The 25019-nt window shown below is 53.1% G+C and overlaps 1 pseudogene; it reads right to left on the bottom strand.

Moving 5' to 3' along the window:
• Positions 1-4348: 4348 nt before the first annotated feature.
• On the bottom strand, positions 4349-19481 carry LOC147827386 (histone RNA hairpin-binding protein pseudogene; annotated as a pseudogene).
• Positions 19482-25019: the final 5538 nt, after the last annotated feature.

Here is a 25019-nt window from a genome sequence, read left to right as displayed (position 1 = left end):
GATGCCCATTATTAACTCTCTCTCCCAGTCATTGACAACCTGTCACTTCCGGTCCTGGGCCAGTATGATTTTCAAATCCAACCACATCTCGGAGCCGGTGCAACCTGTCTTGTGGCTCAAGTGAAGATGCCAAAAAGAGGGACTCCACCAGCTGGCTCTGCCCTGCACCCCACCCAGCAACCAGTGCTTGGCAAGAGACCCATGGGTGATGGGCACCCGCCCCTGAGCACGTGTGGTTCATCTTGCCAATGCCTCACTGCAAGTCTCTGAGCTGTTCCACCAGGATTCGGACTCCCCAGTGACAGCTGGGACACCGCTCCCAATCAGCCTGTGTCTAGGATGCAGGGCAGGGGCTCAGCCCCTTCAAAGATGCCAAGGGCTCAGGGGACCTAGAAACACCACCTGCCCCCTGAGCCTTCCTCAGCTAGGCAAATGCTTGCTTGCTTGCTTTCTGTACTGGGGATTGAACCCAGGACTGTCACACTGAGCTACATCCCCAGCCCTTGTTCTTTTTGAGATAAGTTCTCAATAAGTCACTAAGTTGCCCAGACTGGGTTCAAATTTGTAATCATCCTGTCTCAGCCTCCCAAAGTGCTGACATTACAGGTGTGCACCACCACACTTGGCTATGACAAATACTTTACAAATACTGTCAGTCTGGTCTGTAAGAATCTAGCTGAGAGCAGAGGTCTCCATCCTCCAGAATCTGTACACTGTCCCACCCTCTCCCCACTTCTCAGGCCAGTTTGGGATGGCAGGAACCCCTGGTTCCCAAGTTTGCCCCAGAGCCACCTATTTCCAACAGGGAGGCAGAGTGTGCAGCTGGCGGACACAAGGTCAGACCTGGGTCCTGGCCCCTTGCTGGGATACGGCAGTCCAGGGCCCCCTGATGTGATTCACCAGACAATGACAACCTTTAATGTCCACTCTGTTATAATCTCCTTTATCTTAATACAATCTTTCCCTGTTGAACTCTCCAGAGTCCCAACTGCTATTTTCAATGAAGGGATTTTTTTAATTATTATTATTACAACTTGGTCCTGTGATTACTGTCGAACTCTCAGTCTTTGTGGAGGGGAAATTAATAAGTTTTTCTTAAGCACTCTGCACCAGCATTGCATACTGATTAAGCTGCCTGCTCCCCCAGGAGGGAGTCAATTACCAATCTGGCCTCCTGCCTGCTGAGACCCAGCAGGGCCCAGGTCTAGGGTGGGGAGCTTGCTGGTCCTGAGGCTCCATCCAGCTCTGGTCCCAATGCCTCTGGCAAGTGCTGGGCATCCTCTGGGGGCCCAGGGCCACTCTGCTCCATTCTAGGTTGTGCCCCAGGCAGGAATTATAGGTGTTGTATCTCAGAACCAGAAGAGTTTTTCGCCTTCTGCTCCCACGTTACAGGCGGAGGAACCAAAGCTAAGCAAGAAGTGAGCTGTCTCATCCTAGACAGCCAGTGGCAAGGCCAGGGCCATTGCTCCTGTGGTGTCAGCCTGGTTCTCTAACTCACTCCCTTCCCTGTCTGGTCACAGTGCCTCTTGCTGCATTGATTATCTCTGTCTCGTCCTAATTGGGCCGAAGGACTGATAGGTGGAGTCTTTTTGTTCCCTGCAGGGAGAACAAGTAAAAACACAACCCAGTCCACCCCCACACCCAAAAAAGACAACAAAAAAACCAAACCTGCTTTCCACCCAGCACCATGCACACTCAGCTGGGTTGAGGAACGTTCCCAAGGGCATCCTGCCCACGGGCTGCCTGCTCCAGCAACCGTGGCAATGTGTGCCAAAACCAACACCATGCCTTCCCCAAGGCCAGTGCCAGGCATGGCTAATGAGGTGATCCCAGGGCCAGGAGAGACCAGGGTACCTGGAGAGGGTCTCAGGCTGGGCCTGACAGGTGGAACAAACTTCTGAGCTGTCCCTGCCCCTGCTGCTGCCTTGCCCCCACCCATAGCCCTGATGGGTGCAGAGGCAGTGTCCCTGGGCGTAGACTCCAGAAGATCCTGAGGAAGTTCTGCCCCACCCCAGCCCCCCAGGAGAACCAGAACGAGGGCAGAGTCAAAGAAGGCTCGTGCCAGAGGCGTCAGCCGTCCGCAGAAGTCAAGACTCGGGTTTCTTCGGCCACCAGATCAGGAGCACTCTGGTCTCAATATCCTTGCTCCAGTGACACAGCAGTGGACTCAAACAGCCAGGCCTCAACACCTGCTCAGCCTTGTGACGGGTGGCCTTGCACTTCTCTGGTTGCAGAATAAAGACACTGGGCCACCTGTCACCAAGTGACATGGCCTGGGAGGAAAGAGAAGAGAAACACTCAAGATCTGGGGGAGGAAAGCACAAGAGCCAAATACATCTTGTTACAAGGATGAAAGCACAGGGAATGGGGGATCAGACTCAATCATTCATTCATACACAGTCCCTGGGAAGGTCCCTGCTCCTCGAGAGCCGGGAGGAGGCCATGAGGCAGGTAACCACATAAAATGACTTTGGCTAGAGGTGAGGGCTGCTAGAGGTGGGAACTAGGGATCAGGGGCTCCCTGTGCCGTCTGCAGAGGTGACTCAGGGACAGGAAGATCTACCTGCCCTGACCAGCTGTAGCCCCACAGCTCACGAGCAGTGAAGGTTGGTAAGAGCTCTGGTCCTTCAGCCCCCGGGAGCAGCAGTCGGACCCAAGCAGACGTGTGGCTGGGCTGGCAAGGTGCCTGGGCTCAAAGGGGCCGGGCCACCAGCAGAGAGGTTTCAAGAGCTTGGGTGGCACCTGAGGGGAGGGGAAGGGGCAGACCCTGGAGCCAGGCTGTGACTACAGAGTGACATGAAATACTCTCTCCAAGTAAATTAAACCCATTCGTCACTGTAATTCACACAGCTGCCCCACAGGCCTTTGGCCTGGCTATTAATACATTGGCCCAAGCTCGCCTCATGGCCTGGGTCACCTCCCCACACCTGGCTGGCATGAAGGCTTGGGCTATGCCAGGCTCTGCAGGAGGAGGATGGAGGAGGAGGCCTGGGTACTCCAGCAAGGGAGAGGCCACTGCCCTGTCATGTCTCCCTGTGGCCTCCAGACATCTTTGATTCCCCAAATAGCACATGAGGGCCATGAGGTAGGGGCTTTGTCTGCCTGGATCTCAGCTGTCAAAGCCCCAGGGTCTGGAGCACAGGCCCCGGCAGGCAGTGGGGGCTGGAAAGTATTTGTTGAATGAATGAATGTCCTCTTACCTCTAAGCATTTGTGCAAACTCTACCTGGAGCACTTTTTGCTTCACCTGGCTATTCTTCCGATCTTTAGGTCTCACCTTAGATGTCATCTACCTGGGAAGCCATCCTGTCCCCACCCCAGGTAGAGGTTAGGGTGGCCTCTTTTGCACCCAGATGTTAACACACAGCATTAGAATTGCTTGTTCATACATCTCTCTGCCCATAAGACTGAAAGCACCATGAGGGCAGGGCCTATGGGGTTACCATGGTATCCCCAAGGCTTAGCTCAATGTTTGGTACAAAGTAGGTGCTCAATAAATCTTTGTTGCCTGAATGGATCCTTGCATGAGGAGTGGGAAGCCAGCTGCTGCCCTGCCTGAGTCACCCCTGCTCTGCTGATCACTCGGCTGGGCTTGGGCCGAGGAGGTGAGCAGAGGAGGGGAGGTGAAGTATGTGCCCGCCTCCCTTGCAGGGACCTGCTGAGCTCACAGACCAGAGAGTCCCAGGTGTCCACGTGGGGTCAACCTGTCAGGTAACTGTCTTCAGAAGCCTCTTAGCAAAGCGTCCCAGGGCCAGTCCTGCCCCTTCCCTGAGCGCCCAGAAAGGCACATAGCCACGCAGGGGGCTCCCTCTAGCGACAGCCAGGCCCTGCAGAGCCTCTTAGTCGTGACCTCATGCAGGATGGACAGTGATGCCCAGGGAGGAACGGGCAGCCCCAGAAAGGGGATGATATTGATCCTTAGAAGGCGAAAACACAGCAAGAGCTTGGGAAACTGGAAGCCGCTGCCCACCGGCTGTGAGCAGGACCAGAAACAGCACAGTGAGGCTGCAGGAGGAGGGGCAGGTCCTCTAGGTGTGGGTGGCCGGGGACTGGGAGATGGAATGGAGTCTCTGAGAAGCCCCTGACTGGGCAGGTGACCCGCACTCTCTGGAGGGCTGTGCCTTTGTGGTTCAGGGCACAGTGGACTCCATCCAGGGGCTTTGGAATCAGCATACCTGAGTTCCTGCTGCCTCGCCTCTCTGAGCCTGTTTCTTCCCAACCAAACGGGAAAATAATACATCCCTAGCTGTTGTGGAGCCTAAGGGAAACAAAGCACATAACAAGTACTGAATGGTGTTTTTCACCCCCCCCACCCCCCCCACCCCCCCCCGCATCCACAACGGGGCCAGGAGCCTCCACTGTCCCTGCTGTCTGAGTGGTTTTCCCCAGGCCACCTCCATGGCCCATTGTTTTTCTTCTCCTAACTTAAAGTTATGCTTGCATTGATGTTGGGTAAACGGTCCTGACATTTGACCCTGCTCTTGGAGGACAGGAGAGAGATCCACCTGTGATAAACCAACAGCCAAGCCCTTCCCAATTCCTCTCCTAGAAGAGTTTTGGGGCCCATGGGTCTCCTGAGGCCTGTAGGAAAGTTACTGGCCAAGGACAGTGAGGATCATGATTTTCCTAGGATCCCATCCATCAGTTATTTTTGCAGCCAAGTCCTTCCCTATTCCAATTGGTCCTGATGAGACTGTCAATCAAATGGGTGGGCACCTGGCCCTGCTAGCCAATCACAGTATACACTCACTCCTCTGGCAATAATGATTGGTTCAAGCATGAGCATGGGCCCCAAGCAAAGCCAATCCTGCCTTTACGGAATGTAAACTGCAGGAGGACAGGGAGTTTTGCAGACATTACTGGGTTTATAGTGGTTCTGTACATTCTCACTGGCTTATAGGATGAATATCGCTGCAGTTGGGAAGTGTTGGGATGGGTCCTGGTGTGGGGCTGGCCTCAGGCACCTGGATTACCATTCTCCTGTTCAGTGTCTTCTGTGTGTTAGGAATGGGGGATTCCTCCTAGCACATGAAAAGTGTCCCTCTGGGTCACCACTGTCATGTACCATGGCACAGAACTTGGCAAGCAGAGCATTTGATGTTTTTCAGCCCCTATGTGGTGTCTCAGCAGGAGGCCAAGGTGACAACTGATGTGGCCCCCACTTTTCCTGCCTTGAGGACAAAAGAGAAAGCTACTGGTGAGCAAGGCCCAAAGCGAGACGGAGCCCCAGTGACATCATTTGATCCCTAGATGCATTCCAGGACTCCTGTCATGCAAGTCAGGAAAGTCTCTTTTCTGCTGAAGCTGCTGAAGCGAGGTGTTTGTCGCTTGTCATGGAAATCTCTGGCTCAGGACAGTTACTTGACTCCACTGGGCCTCAGTGTCATCATCTGTAAAATGGAGATATGAGCAGTATCTATCTACTTCATAGGGTTATTGAGAGTTAAATTGAGTTCCTATGTGTATGGCTGAGGATTAGCTGGCATGTGGCAAGTAAATGCAGTGATAATGTCAGCTTGGAGCATTATTACTAGTCAGGGACTCTGAAAAAAGTCTTTTTCTTGGGGCTGGGGATTTAGCTCAGTGGTTCTGCCACCTGCCTTGCAAGCACAAGGTCCCAAGTTCCATCCCCGATACCAAAAGAAAATAAGTCTTTTCCTCCCCTGGAAGACAGGAACAAGAATCTTGAACCTAACTAGATGTGGTGATGCCCATCTGTAATCCCAGCACTGAGGCTAAGGCAGGAGGATTGCAAGTTTGAGACTAACCTGGGAAATCTAGCAACTTAACGAGAGCCTGTCTCAAAATTTAAAATGTTTGAAAAGGAACAGGGATGTAGCTCAGTGCAAAGGCCCCGGGTTCAATCCATACACATACAAAAGGTCTTGAGGCTGGGAGGTTGTGAGAAAGGCTGCTACAGACGGGCGGCAGAGCCACACACAGTAGGCACTCAGCAGTCCATAAACCTAAATCCTCCATGGCTTTGCTGAAGCCTTCGAGTGGAGTGTTCCTCCTGCCAGAGCAGGGCAGAGCCCCACACACTTCAGCTGCAAGCCTAGCAATGAGGAAAGAAGTCCTCACGCATATTATTCCTGAGTAAAAGAGCTCTTGGGACGCTGCTTTCGAGGGCCTGGCTTGTAGCAGAGCCAGCTCGGTGCGCGTGGCCCGGCTCACCTCTGGCTGCTCACTTTCTTGCTGGCTCACTTGCTGGCTGGCTGGCTTATCCTCCCGAGGCAAGAGAAAGGGAGAGGAAGGAAATTGAAAAGGCTTTGATTTGTCAGGGAGCTGCCTGTGCTGGCGACCCCACTGAGTCCTGAGGTGACTCCACCAGATCACCAGCCCAGACTTTCTCTGCAGCTCCTCCTAATTAGTCTGGCTGGGCTTCTAGGGCAGCCATGGGGGACGCTGTGGGAAAGGGGATGAGGCAGGAGCACTGGGCCGGGAGCAAAGCAGAAGGGAACCACTTGAGCTAGTCCCTGTCCCCCAGAACAGGAGCACCTTGAGCTCCAGCCCGGAGACAGCCTCCCGGCAGCCCTGTGAGCCAGCTGAGCTGTCTGTTGGCCTTGGACTCCACCTTGCCAGCCAGGACCCATAGGCAGCCAGCCTGGACCATTTACAGCTGTGACTGAGAAGCAGGGCTAGGAGGTGGCAAGGGGTCTGCAAAACGGGATCAAGCAACATTTGCCATGTCTGCCTCTGAGACATCACGGAGGCTCTGAGAAAGCCCAGAAATGGATATCATCCTGCCTTTGACAGAGACAGGCCTTTCCCTAAGAGCTCCAAGCCATGCGCTTCCTTCCTGGGGAACAAAGAGGACTGAAGCTGATTCCTTTTTTTTGAGTCAAGTCTTGCTATGCAGTCCAGGTTAGCCTTGAACTCACAGTTCTCCTGCTTCAGGATTATAGGAGTGCGCCAACATGCCCATACTTTAGAGATGAGTAAACTGAGACACAGAGAGGCGAAGGTGACCTATGGAGGTCAAGTCAGAAAGAGGCTGCTCCTGTGCTGGGGAGCCAGGTCCTAGCCCTATCGCTTTCGAGCTGGGACTTTATGCAGTGCAAATCCTAGCCTCTCCGATCTCAGTTGTTGTTTTCTTTAATCTCTAAAATGGGAGTGCAGTAATAAGAACAATATGAAGATAAACCATTAATGTAGTACGTGGCACATAAGAAATGTTCCAAATAATGGCTAATCCATACTGCTAATGTCCACGTGGCAGGCACTAAGTGCTGTTATTAATATTATTCTCATTAGCAAGCAAAAGGCTCTTCTCTTTTGGGACTCCTGCTGCTGCTCTGGCTTCTGTTTCTTTCTCTCACAGAAACATCTTCCTGAAACCTGTTTGCTGCTCCCTCTGTATTTAACAAGACAGGCCACAGCTCCCAGCTTGGAGATGCCGCAGGAAAGGGTCAGCATTTGGAGGCCCCTCTCTGAGCCTTCCATGCAGTCTCCATCCCAGGGCATGAGGCTCAGATCCTGGCATCAGCTCAAGACGGGAGCAAGAAAGCAAAGTACCCTCGCCAGCTGCTGGGAAATCCTATAAAGCAGCTCCTTCCATTTCCCTAATTTCCAGAGATGATGCTTTATAGAGACATCCGTCTTCCATCCTAAACCTACTTCCTAAGACTTGAGCCGCCATCGGTGTAAAACTAATGAAAGGTTTATGAGTTCCCAAGCTCCAGGTACTATTGATAAACTCCCTTTCATGCCATCATTAGAGCCCGTCATCTGCAGAGCTGCTATGGGGCTTTGAAGCAGAGAGCAAACCTCAAAGGTGGATCATTTCAATACCTCCCCTCCAAGGAGGAAAAGAGCATGTTTGCGCTGCTGCCTCGCATCTCCCTTCTCTCTCAGTCCCACCCTTGCTGGCAGCCACTCCACACTCAGAGAGGGAGGGAGTCTGGCCTGGCAAGGGTCCTCAGGGCCAGGTGACACTTCCAGAAAAGCCCACACTGAGGAGTCTGGACACGATGGAGGTGACAGCTGCAGCAAGGTGAATGGAGGCCCTTCGTGCGAGGGGCTGGCCCTTAACAGTGGGAAAATGGTAAATTTCATGTTAGGTATGTATTAACACCATTTTTTAAAAGACCACAGCCCAGGGCCAGGGATTTAGCTCTGTGGTTCTGCCGCCTGCTTCAAAAGCGCAAGGTCCCAAGTTCGATCCCCGGTACCAAAAAAAAACAAGACCACAGCCCTTTGGCCTTTGGCCACTATCAATGCACCCTGGGGAAACCCCATTTTCTGAGCTCTTTCACGACAAAGCTGTATTCCTAACCTGTACCCCCAGAAAGACTTCCAGGTGTCTAGCCGCTTTCTTGCTGTACTCTGAACCCCAAACCTCATCCGAGGAGCGTGGCTTCCTCTTAGAATGGGAATTTAGCTTCATAACAGAGAAGCAATAAATATAAGGCTGGGAGCCTGGGCTTTGGAGGAGGATCACTGTGGTTCAACCCCCTGATATCTAAGAGCTTTATGGCATCAGCAAGCTATTGCTGTGTATCAGTTTCCTCGTCTGTAAAATGGGGAGATTCCCCCTAAAGAGGCTATAAAGAGCTAGTTGTTTTATCGTGCTGGGTACTAACCTAACACACAGTGAGCTCTCCATGAAAGTGGGCTCTTATTCCCAGAGCCCTGGCAGATGCTGGCAGCATTGTCTTGGGAGATGGAAAGATGAGACAGTGAAAGGGGTGCACTGGGGTGGTGCAGAGTTTGGCAGATCCTCACTGCCTTCCCACATTAAAGCTGCTCACACCATGAGTCTGCAGAAAAGATCCCAGGGACACTGGTGTTGCAGCCTCTAGGCTAGGGGCTGGCAACTCTGGCCACAGACTCTGGCCCCTGCCCTGAGGGTCCCCCTTAGCCCAGCTATTAGCAGTGATTATTGGAGTGTGGGGGAAGCTGTGAGCAGTAACAGCCAATCTTCAGGACTGAAAGTGACTTTAGAACTAGCAGTGCAGAAGAAACTGTAGGGCCGGGGATTTAGCTCAGTGGTTCCGCTGCCTGCCTCAAAAGTGCAAGGACCCGAGTTCAATCCCCGGTACCAAAAGAAAGAAACTGTAACTCAGTCTTGTTCTCTCTGGGAGATCCCAACCTCAGGGCGAAGCTGTTCCCAAGTTCTTGACCAACTGAAACTGGCAGGAAGAGATGTGTGTCGATGTTCTTAGCTGCTAGATTCGGGGGTAATTTGTTACGAAGCAATAGTTAACTAATACAAGTGGGGAACGGGAAGGTGGGCAGGGCCAGGCGACCTCAGCCTGCAGCGTGGTGTTCCTGGAAGACATCCACCTGTCTTCCTACGCTTCCACCCTGGTTTCTATTTAAGTGAGGTCCATTCTGCATTTTGTCCCTTCCAGACCATGCCTGCCCTTCCTCCTCTGTGCCTCGACCATGGTGGTTTCCAGGTGCTGAAGGGGTGTGGGACTGAGACCTTCTGGCCGCCAGAGCCAGAGGCTGCCGGGCTAATAGAGAGATCACTGAGTCGCTTCTGTGAGAGGCTCAACAGAGCAGGAGCCCTGTAGATTTTGATCCTTTCTCTCTTTAATCTTTCTTGCTCCTCCTTTGGTTCATAGGTTTCCACACGCACTGCAGAGTTTCAAGAGATAAAGCCCCACAGCCACGACCCACAAACCTCCCTTTCCCTCTGCCTCTGACAGAAGTAGGATTCGGCTGAGGGAGCCTCAGGATCTCAGACTGGATTTTGCCAGCTGGAGCAGCCTGAGGGATCAGGGACACAGGAACCTCTGGCCCAGGCAGTCATTTCCTTCCACTCCTGGCTCAATCCTGCTGGAATCCCAAAAGGCCCCCGGATGGACTGGGGGTGGGGGCCTCATTACCCCTGAGCAGGTCCAATGGTCAAGGGCAGGGCTTTGAAGTCAGAGAGACCTGGAAGCAAATCTCAGCCCTGTCGGTTGGGGATTAGCTCAGCAGTGCAGCGCCTGCCTCACAAGCACAAGGTCCTGAGTTTGATCCCTGGTACCGGGAAAAAAAAAAACCCAAAACTCAGCCCTGCCACTTTCTGCTGTGCACCCTCAGATAAATGACTTGATGTCTCTGGGCCTGCAAAATACTCAAGAAATAGGAGTACTACCCAAAGGGCTGGAGTCTGTGGGAGACCTGTCTGATCTCAGGTGCCTGCAGCCCTCTTAGCTTTCCGCTCAGAAAACAGGCCAGTGGGCCAGGGATTTAGCCCAGTGGTTCCGTTGCCTGCTTCGCAAGTGCAAGGTCCCGAGTTCGATCCCCGGTAACAAAAGAAAAGAAAAGAAAAGTGATAATCAGAAAAGAGCCCAGCAAGGCCCTGTTCAGTTCTGGGCTAGGCTGGGAAGCCAGGAGACATCCAGACATTAAGCCATCCTTCAGGCCAGAGAATCCTCACATAACAAATTCATTCTGTGCAGTAGAGAACTTGGCTCCACTCTGTTCGGGGCATTTGAAATCTGAATTGCTGCCGTGGCATTTTGGAGTCACAGCAAGAAGAAATGAGCTTGGGTCTCTGGGAAAAGACCTTTAAACTCATTTTAGAAGCCAGATTTGTCTTCTGGTTGCTCATCTGCCCTCCAGGCTTGGGATGCAGGGAAGGGATCCCAGAAGGCTGCTTGTCAGGCACAGGAAACAGCGGGCACGGGAGGGCAGGCTTCAGGAAAGTGGTGCAGCAGGAGCACACTGTACAGGGGCCTCCTGGTGACACCATGGCCTCGGACCCAGGGAAGCTGGGACGATGGAGAGAGGAGCACCTCGTGGTGCTAGAATGAACGAAACTGACGGCACAGAGTGATCCACAGCCCCGTCCGCCAGCCACTGGGAAGCCCCACGCTGTTCCTCTCTTCCTCCCCAAGGCTGCCCTGGCAGTGAGCACATTCATTCCTTTATTCATCCGTTTGGCACCCACACATGGAAGATCCTCTGGGTACTAGAGCTCAGGTAAGAAGGGCAGACCAGACGAATGCATCTCAAGTTCTAAACTCCTGACCAATCTGGAGAGCTCACACACAGGCCCCCCTCGGTGCCCCCAGGGAATAATAGACAGAGGATCACAAGGTTGCCAAAGGAGGTGACCAAAACTCCCCAGGACAGACTGGGAAAGCCTTCACAGAGGAGGGCATGTTTGAGCTGGGTTCCAGAAGGGCTGAGTAGGAGTTCATATCAAGAAGTGGGAGGGGGAGAACAGCATAGTCAAGGCGCAGAGGAGGAAGGGCAAGAAGTGGACTTGGATAGAAACCAGGACGGAACTGTAGGGAGACACATGGATGTCTTCCATGAGTCACACTGAAGGGTGAGGTCACCCTGGCCCTGCCCACCTCCCTCCCCCCGACCTGTATTAGTTAACTATTGCCGCATAACAGACTACCCCTGAGTCTAGCAACTAACACCTCTATTCCTACTTGTGTCTGTGGAACTCAGGCACAGCTTAGCTCAGGGACCCTTGGGGGGCCCTGGTCATCTGGGACCACTGGCTATGGATGGGAGGTCTTACTTAGCTCCCCCACGTGGGCCTCCCCACGATTGGGGTCACCCAGAGAAAACAAGGCTGAGCTGCCCCATTATTTTAGGACCTAACCTCAGGAGTCACAGTTATTTCTGTGATCTCTCGTTGGCTCCCCAAAGCACCCATGCAGTAGGAGAGGCCATGGAGGGTGTGAACCTCAGGAGCTGGGCATGACTGGGGCCATCTGAGGCTGGCTGCCATGTCGCCTCCCGAGTAGCCCTGGTCAGGACAAGCCCCAGCATGCAGTTTTAAGGAAGCAAACCCGAAACCCTGAGGTAGGCTCTTCCAGCAGTTTCCAGGCAGCCTCTCAAGGGTCCCGGGCAAGAGGGTAAGTTATGGGGCCAGACTGGTGCCGAGCTTCTCTGGGGAAGGGCCCTGGGGTCAGGAGGATTATCTGTGTCCCCAACCATAGACCTCACTGACACTTAAGATCGAGCCCTCCCTGGTCATTGTCCAACTGCCCCGATGGCTCTGGGAGTAGTTATCTTGGAAGCAGGCCCTGAGACTCTGCCAGTGGGACACTCACACTTGGCAGGGCCCAGCCGTGCAAGTTAGATCCGAGGGAGCCCTGGGACCCACTCAGAAGATAGTATGGCCACGGAGGAAGCTCGGCGCGGCTGCAGGTGCCCTGCCTGGGTCCTGGACAGTGCAGACCTGCCCGCCCCTGGGCTGTGCCAGCCCTGTGTAATTGGAATGCCAGGGAGCACCTGCAGACAATTTTATCACACTCTGTATAATGTGTAAATACCATTAAGTTAGACAGATTTTCTCATTAATTCTCAGTCCCGGTGACAGACCAGGAATTAACACAATTGATTTTCCAGTCCCTACTCATTATCAATCATCCCCTAGAACTTAGTCACATTTCATCTGTTCGACCCGGGCCCCAGCATCTATTTGGAGGCTTCAACATATATTAAACTAATAAAGAGCAATGGGCACTGCCATGTCAGCCCTGGAAATGGGTGGGGACAGGCAAAGAAACAAATCTTGGGAAGAAAGTTGCTTCAGAGGCTTCTGGACAGGAAGAACGGGCAGAGCCACTGAGGGCACTGTCCTCGCCTGCCAGGATGTAGCGTTGGCCCGGGGTGCTTGAGCAAGGGTGTTGGCACTCTGTCAGCCAAGACTTGGTGGCTTAGGTTGGCAAATGTTTATTTGCTCATGGTCCTGTGCGTGGGCCATCTGGGGACTCACTAGTGTGGCTCACTTGGTGCCTGGGAAGGCGGAGGGTCCCAAACCAGCTTCACCTGCATGCGGTGCTTGGTGCGGGCCAAGGCAGGGCTGTCCAGGGACCTCAGCCGGGGTGGGCATCTCTGCCTCACGTGGCTTCTCATCCTTTGTGGGGTGGAGCAGACAGTCCACGGCACTGCAGGGTCTCGGGAGTCCCAAAAGGGCGAGGCAGTCACTGAATCCAGCTGCTCACAATAAGTCAAAAGCCCAGTCTGGATTCAAGGGACAGGAAAAGAGACTCTACTTCGGGATGAAAAGACCAGGGAACATGGCTAGGGGGTGAGCCCCAGGGATGGGGGCCTTTTCCAAACAGGGTACCATGGTAACTATCCTGGGGTCAGGTTCTCAGTCCTGCCTCAGTCTTGCTGCCTTACCACCCAGAATCCTTCAGGACCATCTCACCCCCAAAGGGGAGTAATACGCGTTCAGAAATTGCCAATTAATTTTAATATTAGCGAGAGCACGCACACTTAGAGAAGCGGATCTGTCATGAACAAGAGTACATTGTGAGGAACGCAGCTACTCCAAGTCCGGGCAGAAAGCAGCTGTGTATTATGCACCACTTCTCCCATCTGCGCCAGCCCGCCCTCCTGGAGCTCGTTCAGTGACGATGATACGGTGGCAGTGAGAACGCTCTCCACTTCACGAAGGGCTCGGAGGTGAACTTTTCATTCTGGTGTCGCAAACACCAGCAGAGTGCACAGGTCCAGTGTGTCGCTCGGTGAATCTTCTCAAGCACACTGTGGTTGTTCAGTTGTTGTCCACAGCCCCTGCACGTGCTCCCCAACGAGGGTCCCCCCCGCCCTCTCCTCTGCCGCCAGAGATTAATTTCACAGTGCGGTACTCATGGGGAGTGTGCTTTGAGGAGCCCAGGTCCCAGGTGGAGGCCACGATCCAGCACAGGGCAGTCGGAGGAGTCCCTGCTAGGGGCAAAGGTTGTGGCCTTCCAGCTTCTCCAGGCTCCTCCCTCCTAAATCTTTGGGTCCACTTTAGCCAAAGCCCTCGGCTCCGCGGAGCCCTCTTTGGCGTCACCAGACCCGAGCATGGAGCAGGTGTGGGCAGGTGGGACAGAGAGTGGAGGAGGGAAGAAAGGGCTGCCCAGAGCTCAGCCAGACGTGTAGGCTCCTGGCCAGTTTCCTTGCACTTTCTCCCAGATGACGCTTTTACGGAAGCCTTTGTCACTCAGGAGTGTGGAGTAAGTTGTTGGATAGTGTTCGTGCAAAGGCAGGATTGTGGGTGGGGATGCAGGGAGGACAGGGTCTGGGGCTTTAGGAGACGCCAGATGGACCCTCCCTCAGTGTTTCACAGAGCAGGAGAGCAGGCCACAGGAACCCACCTCTTCTCCCCAGCCTCCTGGCTCCACAGTCATAAGCCCACACATCCCCTCTAGAATTATCACGGCTAATAATAATTGTCTTTATGGAAACCATTTAAGGTGAATTCTAATGTGTTTTGTGATGTGACTTTTTCAGGCACTCTGCTACGTGAAGGTGAAATAGGTTCTGAATATTAAGCAGTGAAGGGTTATAAAGGGCATCTCTGCCTGGCGGGCTCCTCCCCAGTTAATTTTCTCCTCAAGGAAAGGGGGTGACTGGACAGCGTCTCCTCTGCCCCCACTCAGTGACTGGGTCTTCTTGTCTTTTATCAAAATTGTCCAGGTGGACCAGGGAACCTTCTGCCCTAGGGAAGCCCCTGATCAGCGTTCTGAGCGCTCCTGCGATCAACCCCCAGCTCAAACAGGGTGTGGGGTGAGGGAGGAGGGCCTGGGGCTGCCACTGCTCCCCGCTCTGCCCCACTGAGCTATGCAGGGAGGTACCTGTGGGGACAGTCCTGAGACTCAGCTATGCATCCCCCTACTCCAGCCAGGACCGGCAAGGCTGGCCTCGTTCTTTGCCACCTGTGCTTACCCTGCCGTTTCAAGGCAGAAGGGGCGACCGGTCGGGTCCCTCTAAGAACAGCTCCCTCTACGTCCTTCATTCTCTCCTGCAGCCCCTCTGGGCCCCCTCTCAGGGCAGTGGCCCATGGGCTAGGTGTCACTCATCTTTCTCCCATCAAAACATCTCCATCTTTCACAGCATTCTTTTTAGATCCTGACCCTCTCTTCCCCATGGTGACAGGCAGTTTTTTTCCCTCTGTGAAAACCTCCTTCCTTAGTCATGCACTAGTATTTTAGCAAGGCCCTTTGGGAAATATAATCCCTTCATTCAAAAGCTGACTAATGGTGGAATCTGAGGCACTGAGGCAGGTTGATGCAAAGCTATTTAGGGACAGACAGGCCTCTGAGCTCTCATTAAATCATAGCCATTCTGACCTGATGCAGGAGGATGCACTGTCCTTTCCAGGAAAAGTTTCCACCTGCAAACCACCATGCTGCTGTCAGGTATCAACTGACCTTAGTGAATGAATGAATTATTTAATGAATGAATGAACCCACGCATGCCCTTGACCTCTTCCAATCCTCCAGACTCTGTGAGTCCAGGCGGAAGGCCAGAGGTCCCCAGTACCCCTTCCCTGGAACATCCACTCCGGGTCCAATCCTGATGACGATCTGAAGCCGCCCTCAGCCTAGTGCACACAGGGCAGCTTCTCCCAGAGCTGTCCCAGGGGCACTCGGGCAGGGGAGGGTCCTTCCTGCACCCATCTTACACCCACCCTGTCCCAAACCCCAAGTCTTACAGACGCACACACTTCCCAATTCCCACTTCCAGAAAGAGCCTGAGATAGTCGGTCACATGATTCTGTCTCCATTTTTCTTTCCTTCTGCACTTAAGTGCCTATTAGGGACAAAGGGACAAGAACAGAGGACAATAACATCTGTTTTTCCAACAAGCCAGTGACAATGTGGAGCACACGTCAGCACTGGGGCCCAGATGCAGCCCTGCAGCTGCAGCAGCAACTGGTACTTAGTTATTTCTCAGGGAGATTATCTCCCAATCAGCGGCAGCTCCCTGATTGTTGGCATTTTTCCCCACCTGGGGAGCCATTGTGAGCCACAGCTGCTGCTCTAGGCAGATGAGGCGGCCTCTGGCTTGCATTTCTATCTCTGGTGGGCCAGACCCTGGTTTCAGGAGGAACCTGGAAGCCACAAGTCCTCCAGCCTCAGTCCTGGCTTCCCAAGGCTCCGGCCACGTTTGGAACCCTGGCCCACACCACAGAACGCTGGCTTAGGAGGAGCACGGGGTCAGCAGTCAGAAGAGCCAGTTTCTCTGCCACCAGCCCTGTGACCTTGGGCAGCTGTGTCTGTCTGGAGACATTAATGGGAGCTCTCATCACTCGGTCACAGAATTGCTGTCTCAACTGAGACAACCCACTGTGTGAGCCTAGTGCAGAGGAAGTGAGAGCGAGGGTGGTGAGCCACTGCAGTGTGTACTTCCGTGGGAGACTCCCTCTGTGGCTGCTGTCTCCTAAAGCTGACCAGATCTCAGGGACGACTGGGATGGCTTCGATGGGTGCTGTTGTCCAGGGTGGTGACTGCCCCAGGTTCTCCGTAATCCAAACAAACGATTGAACAGAACACAGAAGTAGAAGTAGAGGTGTAGATTTATTAGCCAGGATGAGCTCCTCAGGGTGGGAACGGGCCAGTGAGAAGAGCTCAGGCCCCCCAGGAAGCCAGGGCTCAGTGCCTAAATGTGGTTGTTACAGGGAGGAAGGTCTCTGAACTGGTGTGGTAGTTCACTCCAGTCAGGGACAAGTCTCCTTTCTGTTGGAGGGGGAGTTTTTGTCCCTCTATGGACCTTTGAGAAATGGTTTGGCATCCAATGCCCACAGGGGAGGGGGTCAAAGCCACAAGGGAAATGAGATTATAATGAATTATAGCTGAGTAGAATATTCTGTAGTGCCTGCATCCCCAGGTGTGGCACTGTCATGAGAGGTGGGTGCACTTTGCAGTTTCTAGAGAGCTCATCTTGGAGGCCCCCCTGGGAACGTACAGCATCTGCACCCTCTTGTCTTTCCAGGCTGTGGTTGAGTTGTCAGAATCTGCACTCTGCGGTTTTCAGCTTCCTCTTTTTCCCTCTGGCCTGCAGCCCCCCTCTCCCCTTTCCCGGAGTTTCTTCTCTCTCTCTCTCTCTCTCTCTCTCTCTCTCTCTCTCTCTCTCTCTCTCTCTCCCTCCTCTCGGTTGGACTGCACAAAGCACATTGAACCATTCACCCCCCAGACCTTCTCTCCATGGACCCCCTCCTATGGCCTCTCCTCCTCCTGTGACCCCAGGCAGCCAGCTGAGGCTGGGTGCAGGGGGAGCTGGGGGAGCCTCAGAAAAAATTCAGAGGGGAGCCGGGGATTTAGCTCAGTGGTTTCACTGCCTGCTATACAAGCGCAAGGACCTGAGTTCGATCCCCAGGACCAAAAAAAAAAAAAACTCACAGGGGAAGGAGAGGGGAAGGGGAAAGAGAACAGGAGAGAAGACAATGGCAAGAGAGGCAGCTGTGGCTCCTTTCACATTTTAAGAGATTTAAATTGAAAATGAGATTTATAAAAAAAATCCATTGTGACTCTCCTCCCCACTTTAAATAAAAGAGGAAGTGTTGAAAATGAAAATGACTTTTAACCCCACAGGCACTGCATTTGGAATTAGAAGCGAGCAGGTCCTGGCAGCGCTGCCCCTCTGTCTGTGTGGCCTTGAACAAGTCAGCTAACCCCTCAGCCTGTGACTGGAGCCACACACGGACGTCTCAGACAAGGGGGAGGCTGTGAGAGACCCACAGAAAAGGGCTCAGTGAACCCCAAGTGTCCACCAGATCTCGGCCCAGTGGCTGTCATCATGCCTGGTCAGGTGCTCCTGGAGAGCTGCCGTCACCCCCACAGCAGCAGGCAGTAGGGTCCCAGGGCAAGGCCTCCTGGGACACAGGTCTTCCGCTGCAGAGCCCAGAGTCTGCTCAGTAGCAGCCACCTGCGGGGCCAGGCAGATTACACCGCGCTCTGCCTCTCTTGAGGGACCGGCTTATCTCCGCTCCCCATCATGCCCTTGCTGCCTCCCCGGAAAGGATGGCTCTTGTCAGCAGAGGAGCTAGGCCCAGCCTCGTCGCTGAGCTCCCAGGATAAAGAACAGCCATGTATCTCCCTGCCTCTGCCGGGAGTTGGCTCTGAGCCATCATTTCCTCACAGTCCCTGTGGTTTCCTTCATTCTCCCCAGAACTGCATGGAGATTGGTTATCTGGTAATTGAGATTGTTTTACAAGGTGTCCCATGGCACTGGGTCCCGGATAATTTTCACTGCCTGCTGACTGCCCAGGGTAACTACTGGGGCCGAGGGTGAGGCACCTGCAGGTCCACATGCACACACATACGTGGGCACACACATGCACTGGGACGAGTTTCTTTCTTTTCTTTTTTTTTTTTGAGGAGGATCCTTTCTTTTTATTTTTGCAATATCATTCCATACAAAAGCAATAGAAACACAACAGTCTGAAGTTTACAATTGAATATCTGAACAAAGAATCTGTACATGTTATCATTTACAGCAATTTTACATGGTAAATTGACTGACTGTAAAAAAATGTTCTTTCTAAATCCACATTCCCTTAACACTCGGGGCACTATATAGGTTAAGATCCTAACTAGGGCTATTTACAAGTACCAAATTAAAACTGTATAACTTATATAAAACCCATTAAAAATCCAGTTTAACATCTTTGACTTTCAGAGTTCTGTATGGGAAACAAAACTTTGTTTGACATACTGACAAAAGACCAGAAAGTTTCCAAAAAGTTACCCAAGGCATCTGCCTGAGAATCCTGTCAGATACTTGCAGAGAAAGCTAACTTGCCATTGGTCCCATGAATCCAAGGTCAGATCACAACCTACCTGACAACAGGAACTGACAGCTAAAGCACACTGGGCAGTGCAATTTGGAGAATGGAGCTCAGTGGGCATTAACCAACTTAGTTTGTTTAAGATTGTTTCACGTTTAATCTTTCTCAGATTAAGGTAAACTTATAATTTAAAACATGCAGATCACACTGTACAAATAAGGCAAGAGTAACTCATCATGAGATAAGTGAATTATTAACAGGGACACCATCCAAGTGGAAGGGCATACTGCATGCGTGCCTCGCTGGCCTTCCTGGGACCGGGTGGAGGCAACTGTTTCTCTCGGTGGCCACCGGGTGCCAGTTAGCTCATGGCTGAGAAGTCTCTCAGGGGTTCAGTCAAACAAACTTCCAAATCAAATTCATCTTCCACTCGGCAGTCCACATGTCTAACTTTTGTGGGTGTGCCAGAGTACACATCAGAGTTATCCTGTAAGCTCGCCCGGGACTCGGAGCTGCTTTCTGTGGATTCTGTTTCCATTTCCCCCAGGTCCACAGGGTGCAGTTCTTGCAAATCACATCCTTCTTCAGCTGGAGGGTCCCAAAAATGCAGCGCCACCTTCCAGAGCTTGATCTGCTGGTCCCAGGACCGCCGACTGTACTTCTTAAATTTGTTGGGGGTCTTGGGATGGATGCCAGGTTGTCGAAGGTGTCTGGGGACTTCTTTAATATAGCAATCATAGGCAATAGTGTTCTTCCCACAGTTGATCTGCTTCTGTCTTCTCATGAGGACACTTTCATCTGTCTCCACATCGGCAGGCACTACACACGTAGACTCTTTTGAATCAGAACTTCCCGGTGAAGGTTTTGTCTCTTCCAAAGTCATTTATGAGAAGTTTTCTTTTATACCTTGCAATTTCTTTGTTAACTCTGGTCCTCATTTCGTCTTCTTCAACTGCACTTGCCCAGTCTGAGCATCTAGAATGGGGCTTATGGGTTTCGGGAGTGGTAAAGCTCTCAGGCCTGCGGTCGGGGCGGCGCTTGTCCTCCTCCGCATCCTCCGGCTTCCGGCGCCTCCCCTCGGCTCTGCGCTTCCGCCCAAGGCTCCATCGCGCGGGGGGGACGGCGGGCTGCACAGCCGGCAGGCAGGGGCGGATGACTGGAGACTGTCGGAGGCGAGCGAGACCCAGCGACCCGGGTGCGAGACAGACGAGCACTCTGGGACGAGTTTCTTAAAATATACTAATGGCGCTGGTAAAACGGGTTTCAGGTGTTTTTCTGGATGATTTTCCCTTGTTGAACTCTGATCACAACCCAAGGGGTTGCTGCCCTGAAGCTAGAGATCCTGAAGCCCCACTGTGGGACAAGTAAGACCCGCCACTCCCTCAGTTCCGGCTCCATCAGGCCTTGGGCTGTGGAGCATTTGATGAGAAGCCACCTCAACAATCTCTGGTCAAAGCCAGACCCAACTTGTCCATCACCCCATTGGGACTCCCATCTCAGCAAAACCGGAAAGAAGGGCTCCTTCCACTTCTGCACAGAACCCTGGGCTGTGCTGGAGTGGAGTCCCCATGCATCCACACAGTGCCTCAGGCCACTTGGGTGCTGTAACAGAACACCACCCGCAGGTGACTTCCAAGCAACAGAAATGTGTTTCTCCCAGTTCCAGCCCTGCTGGCTGGAAGTCCACAGTCGAGGTGGTGACTGGTGAGGGCCCTCTTTCTGGTTCACAGATGGCACCTGGGGCTCTGAGTGATGGGGCACGACAGCCCCTGGGGTCTTTTGTACACTAGGAGCCTAATCTCAATGCTGAGGGCTCCGCTTTCCTGACTCAGTGGCCTCCCCAAGTCACCAGCTCCTGTTACCACTGCATTTGGCAGTGATCAGGTTTCCCACAGGAATTTGGGAGCACCCAAATATTCTGACCATGGCACAAGGCTCCACAGGAATAGTTGTTTCTCTCCTCTTCTGTCTCCCTTACTATCTCATAAGCTCCACGAGGGCATCTTCTGCTTTCAGGGGTTGCTGTTGTTGTTGTGCTGTTCTTGCAGGGACTGAACCCAGAGCCATCACACTGAGCCACATCCCCAGCCCTTTTTTCAATTTTTTGAGGCAGAGTCTCACTAAGTCTTTAAGTTGCCCAGGTTGGGCTCCAACTTGTGATCCTCCTGCTTCAGCCTCCCAGCGTGGTTTTAGTTTTGTTTTTGTTTTTTTGTTGGTACCGGGGATCGAACTCGGGTCCTTGAGCTTGCACAGCAGGCGGCGAAACCACTGAGTTAAATCCCTGGCCCTGTTTTTAGTTTTTAACATAGTTCCTCATACTTACCAATGCTCAATAAATTTTTGTTGCATGCATAAATGAAGGTACCAAGCTTTGTGCTGGGAACTGAACAGAACATCATCATGTGGCCCTGGGTCCTCTGCCCTTTGGTGGGGAAGTCTGAGATTATACAGGAACAGCTACATTCTAACATATTCATCAGTGAGAAAAGAAAAGGGACTCAGTTTATGAAATTCCACTATTTCTTTCATTTTTCTTTCTTTCCTTCTTTTTTTTTTTGGTACCAGGGATCGAACTCAGGTCCTTGCGCTTGCGCTGCAGGTGGCGAAACCACTGAGCTAAATCCCAGGCCCTCTTTCTTTTTTTTTGAGACAGGGTCTCACTATGTAGTTCAAGCTGACCTAGAACTCATGGCAATCCTCCTGCCTCAGCTTCCCTAGTGTTGGGATTACAAGCATATGCTGGTACACCTGGCTATTTCATTTAAACCTTATAATTACCCGGCAAGGCAAATAGGAAGAACTGGAAGCTTAGGTCCCATAAACAAAGCCCAGGCTCCTCACTCTTTGCTAGTCAAGCTCCTTGGGCCCTCTAGACACTGCCTGCTTGCCTGCCTTTCCCTAGGAATCCCAGGTTTCCCAGGAAAGGGCCCAGGTCTTAGTCACCACTTCTCCTGGAAGAGCCTGGTCTTGGGCCTGTGACATAGCTGCTCAGTGAACATGTGATTGGCCTTGCAGCCACACACAGATGGCACCAGGGAGGGATCAAAGGCCAGGCGACAGTCACAGGGAGTGAAAAGGAGTGATGGAGCAGGGTCTGAACACTGGAGCATGGAGAAATCAGTCACTTCTGCCCTCAGCCCCCACAGCCCTTTGTGCCTCTGTCATAGCTCTAGATGGCATCAGGTAATCCCTCTCTGCGCGCCCAGTGTGAGTCCACAGGTGGGGTCTGCCAGGAGTACCTCCCGTCCTCCTGGGACACAGCAGGCTCCCTGTTCCAGAAAGCGACAGCTGGAAGCCCCCGGGGTGAGGGCAGGTGAAGCGGCTGTCACCTCCGTCCCCAGCACTCTCCTGAGCTGGGCTCCTCTCCCGGCCTCAGTGCACGGAGCAGGGACTGCTCCGACCAGCGGGTGTGAGGGCTCGGCACCCCTGCCTCCTGTGAGGCATCCCTGGGCTTCGCCTGCCTCTCGAGGCCATTCATCTTGATTAGGTCTTGGCAGTGTGCCTGATGAAACGCCCTGCCATCCTCTCCCATTTGTTTCTCAGCAAGGATGTGTCAGGCTGTCCACTCTTCAGGGCCTTGGTGGAGGCGGGAATGCCCTTGCCACACCTGCCTGATGCTCCAGCTGTGCAGCCGAGCAGCCACAACCAGAAGAGCCTGGTTGAGGAAAAGCAGGCAACTGAGTCTGAGGCAGCAGTCAGGACTCTCTCTGGCTAGGGGATCAGGAACGGGGCCCATGAGCACCTTGTTTCCAGCAGAACAATCACCTCCCATGGCCACTTCTTCCCAGAACTCTTGATGCCTGGTGTCACCTCCTCCTGGAAGCCTTCCTGACTCCACCCATCCTCAGCACACTGAGGCTATTGGCGTTTATTCTGCAGTAGGCGCATGTCCGCCTCCTCTCTCTTAGTGCACACACTGAACCCCAAGGGGGAGTCTCAGTGTCCTGGACACCCCCGTGACAACCAGCTCCAGGTGCTGCTCACACTGAAGGTGGGGAGTGGCTCTGTCCAATACCCCCAGGTGGCCAGGCATTGGCCTGGGCAGAGCTGCTGAGCAGTTTCTAGGAGTGCAGGCAGCGCTGCCCCCACACTGTGGTATGGGCCCTGGGATTCAGCATCTGGGCCAGACTGGAAGAAAAAGAGGCTCCTGAAGACAGGCAGATGGCAGCAGGACCATGCCTTTTCCCTGAGGACAGGCCTTCCTTTCTGTCACTGGGAGTGGCCAGGCTGACTGGGGACTTTGGCCCCACCAGCCAGAGCAGATCAGACAACGCGGCTTCATAGCCCCCTACAGCTGGCCTCCTGGGTTTCGGGGCACAGGCCACAGAGATAGATGGAGGGGACCTCACTCTGAAGGCCAGGGTGCAGCAGACCAGTGTTAAGACAGGGAGCAGTGCAGGGGGCTTATGACACTCCCTCTCCCTCCACCTGCCAGGCTTTTCCACCAGGTCTCAGTCCCCCATTTCCCACCAAGGAAGGTACCAGCTGGAGGCAGCTGGCCCACCCTGAGAGGAACCACGTCCCCAGGCCAGGCCCTGGATCACCTTGTGGCCTGTGGGGGCAGCCACACATTTGGGAGCAACTCTAGGAGTCCTGCCTCAGAGCCTTAGCTGACCGTGAGGCCATGCTGGGCTTCGATCCTTCTGAAGCTCTCTCAGGCACCCATCATCATCACCTTGTTTCCCTTGATGACTAACCTCCCATTCCCAAGGACAGACCAACGGATCGAGTCCCTCGGTACAAGGCACTGCAAGGCAAAATGCGCAAAGCACAGCAACAATGAAATAGGCCAACGTTTGAGTCATGGTCCTATCACTTACTAGCTGGGTGACCCTTGATGAGATTAATCTCTCCCCATCCTCAGCTTCTTGCTTTTTGAAAAGGACACCTTAATACCCTATTCATGGGGCTGTTTGAGCATTAAAAGAATGTATTTAAGCTTTACAACAGTGCCTGGCACACAGTGAGCACTCAATAAATGACAGCTTTATTACTGTCACTTTCTCTGCCATTGACCCAACACATAATTATTGAGAGGCTTCCAAGTGCCAGGGATGGGAGCTGGACCTTAGAAGATCCTAAGATCCCCAAGTGGAATTGCTTGGCCTGACTGCTCAGGCCCACCAGGTATGTGATGTGCCAGCCGAGCTCTCACACCTGTCATGAGCCCGATTCCAAGCCACTCCCATGCAACTAGGCCACTCAACACAGTAACTGAGGGGCTCCTTGGTTGCACCAAGGACTGTGCCAGTGCTGAGATCAGATGGTAAATAGAACCGGTCACCGATAGGTCTCCCACTACCTCAGCAGCCATTATGTATAGTAGCTGCCCTCTTCCTACGGTACCTTGCCCCCTCCCCTGTGTGACATCACGCCAAGATGGCTGCTCCCACCAAAGAACAAACCCTTCTTCCCAGCATGCCCCTGTTCCCGCCTAGAAAGTAACCTAATACTCCCTCACCTCCTACCACCTAGTGACATCACCGGCTCCTCCATTCCCTAGTCACTACCTCACTCAACCCCACCTCAGCCCCTACAAACCCCACCCCAGTCTCTATGAAAGACTCTCCCTGCCCCAGCTATATTGCTTTTGTCTCTCCTTTGTTCAGAGACAGCCCGGCAGATCTATTCCCCTAATAAAGGCTTGTTGTGGCCTGGTCTGGTCTTGGTCTTCGGCACTTTTACCTGACAGTCACTACCACTGTCCTCTGCCTGCTGGGGGAAACTGTCAATAAACACACTGGCACACGCTGTGCGACATAATGAACACACATGTGCTGTGCCACTGCCTTTCCTGCTAAACTCATTTGGGACCCTAGTGGGGGTCAATTCTGAGTCCTCCTGAGGAAGAGGCCCATGAGCAGCAGGAGTGCAGGAGGTGGACTGTGGGCCCCACCTTGAATCACATCCCATGGAAATTCATCAAGCTGGGCCGGGCCAACTTCCTGCTACCTCCCACACCTGAGCCTGACTGGGAGCATTCAACCGACCAAGAGACCCTCACCGTCCCAAACCAGAGCTCCCACATGACCCCATGGTCTGCAAGCCTCCCTTGGAGCGCGGGCTCAGCCCCGTCACAGCCTTAGGCAGGGACCCGGCTGAGTTCACACCACTGTTTGGCATCCTGGCTTAGTGGCTCGCCACGGGAGGGCTGTCCCAATTTAAAGAAGGGCAAATCACAAATGTCAACTGGCTGAGACCCAAGTGCAGGTTCTTGCCAAAGGCTCTACTTTTTACACCAGCCTGCACAGTCTGGTGCCTGTAATGAAAGAAACTGACAGTCCATTAGCAGCGGAGCGGTCCGCAGGCTTAGGGAAGGAAGTCATCCACCTTGCTTCAAGGGCTTTTGAGAGCAAAATCAACTGTGTGTGTATGTGTGCACACGTACATGTATGCATGTGCATGTGTAACTTTTTTTAAACCAAGAAAGGAATATCAATGACATCTACGCCTGTTGAAACGAGTAGATAGACGGCAATCTGAAACCGAGGGAGGGAGAGGAATGTCGACAAACTTTTGGTACTGTCTTCTTATGCCTGACCGGCAAGTCTCAGAAG

Source organism: Heterocephalus glaber, unplaced genomic scaffold, assembly GCF_053883595.1.
Source record: "Heterocephalus glaber isolate CG9 unplaced genomic scaffold, H.glaber_assembly_v1.0 deba00001447, whole genome shotgun sequence".
Taxonomy (NCBI): domain Eukaryota; kingdom Metazoa; phylum Chordata; class Mammalia; order Rodentia; family Bathyergidae; genus Heterocephalus; species Heterocephalus glaber.
Note: the sequence above shows the minus strand (reverse complement) of the source record. Positions and strands in the feature narration are given on the sequence as shown.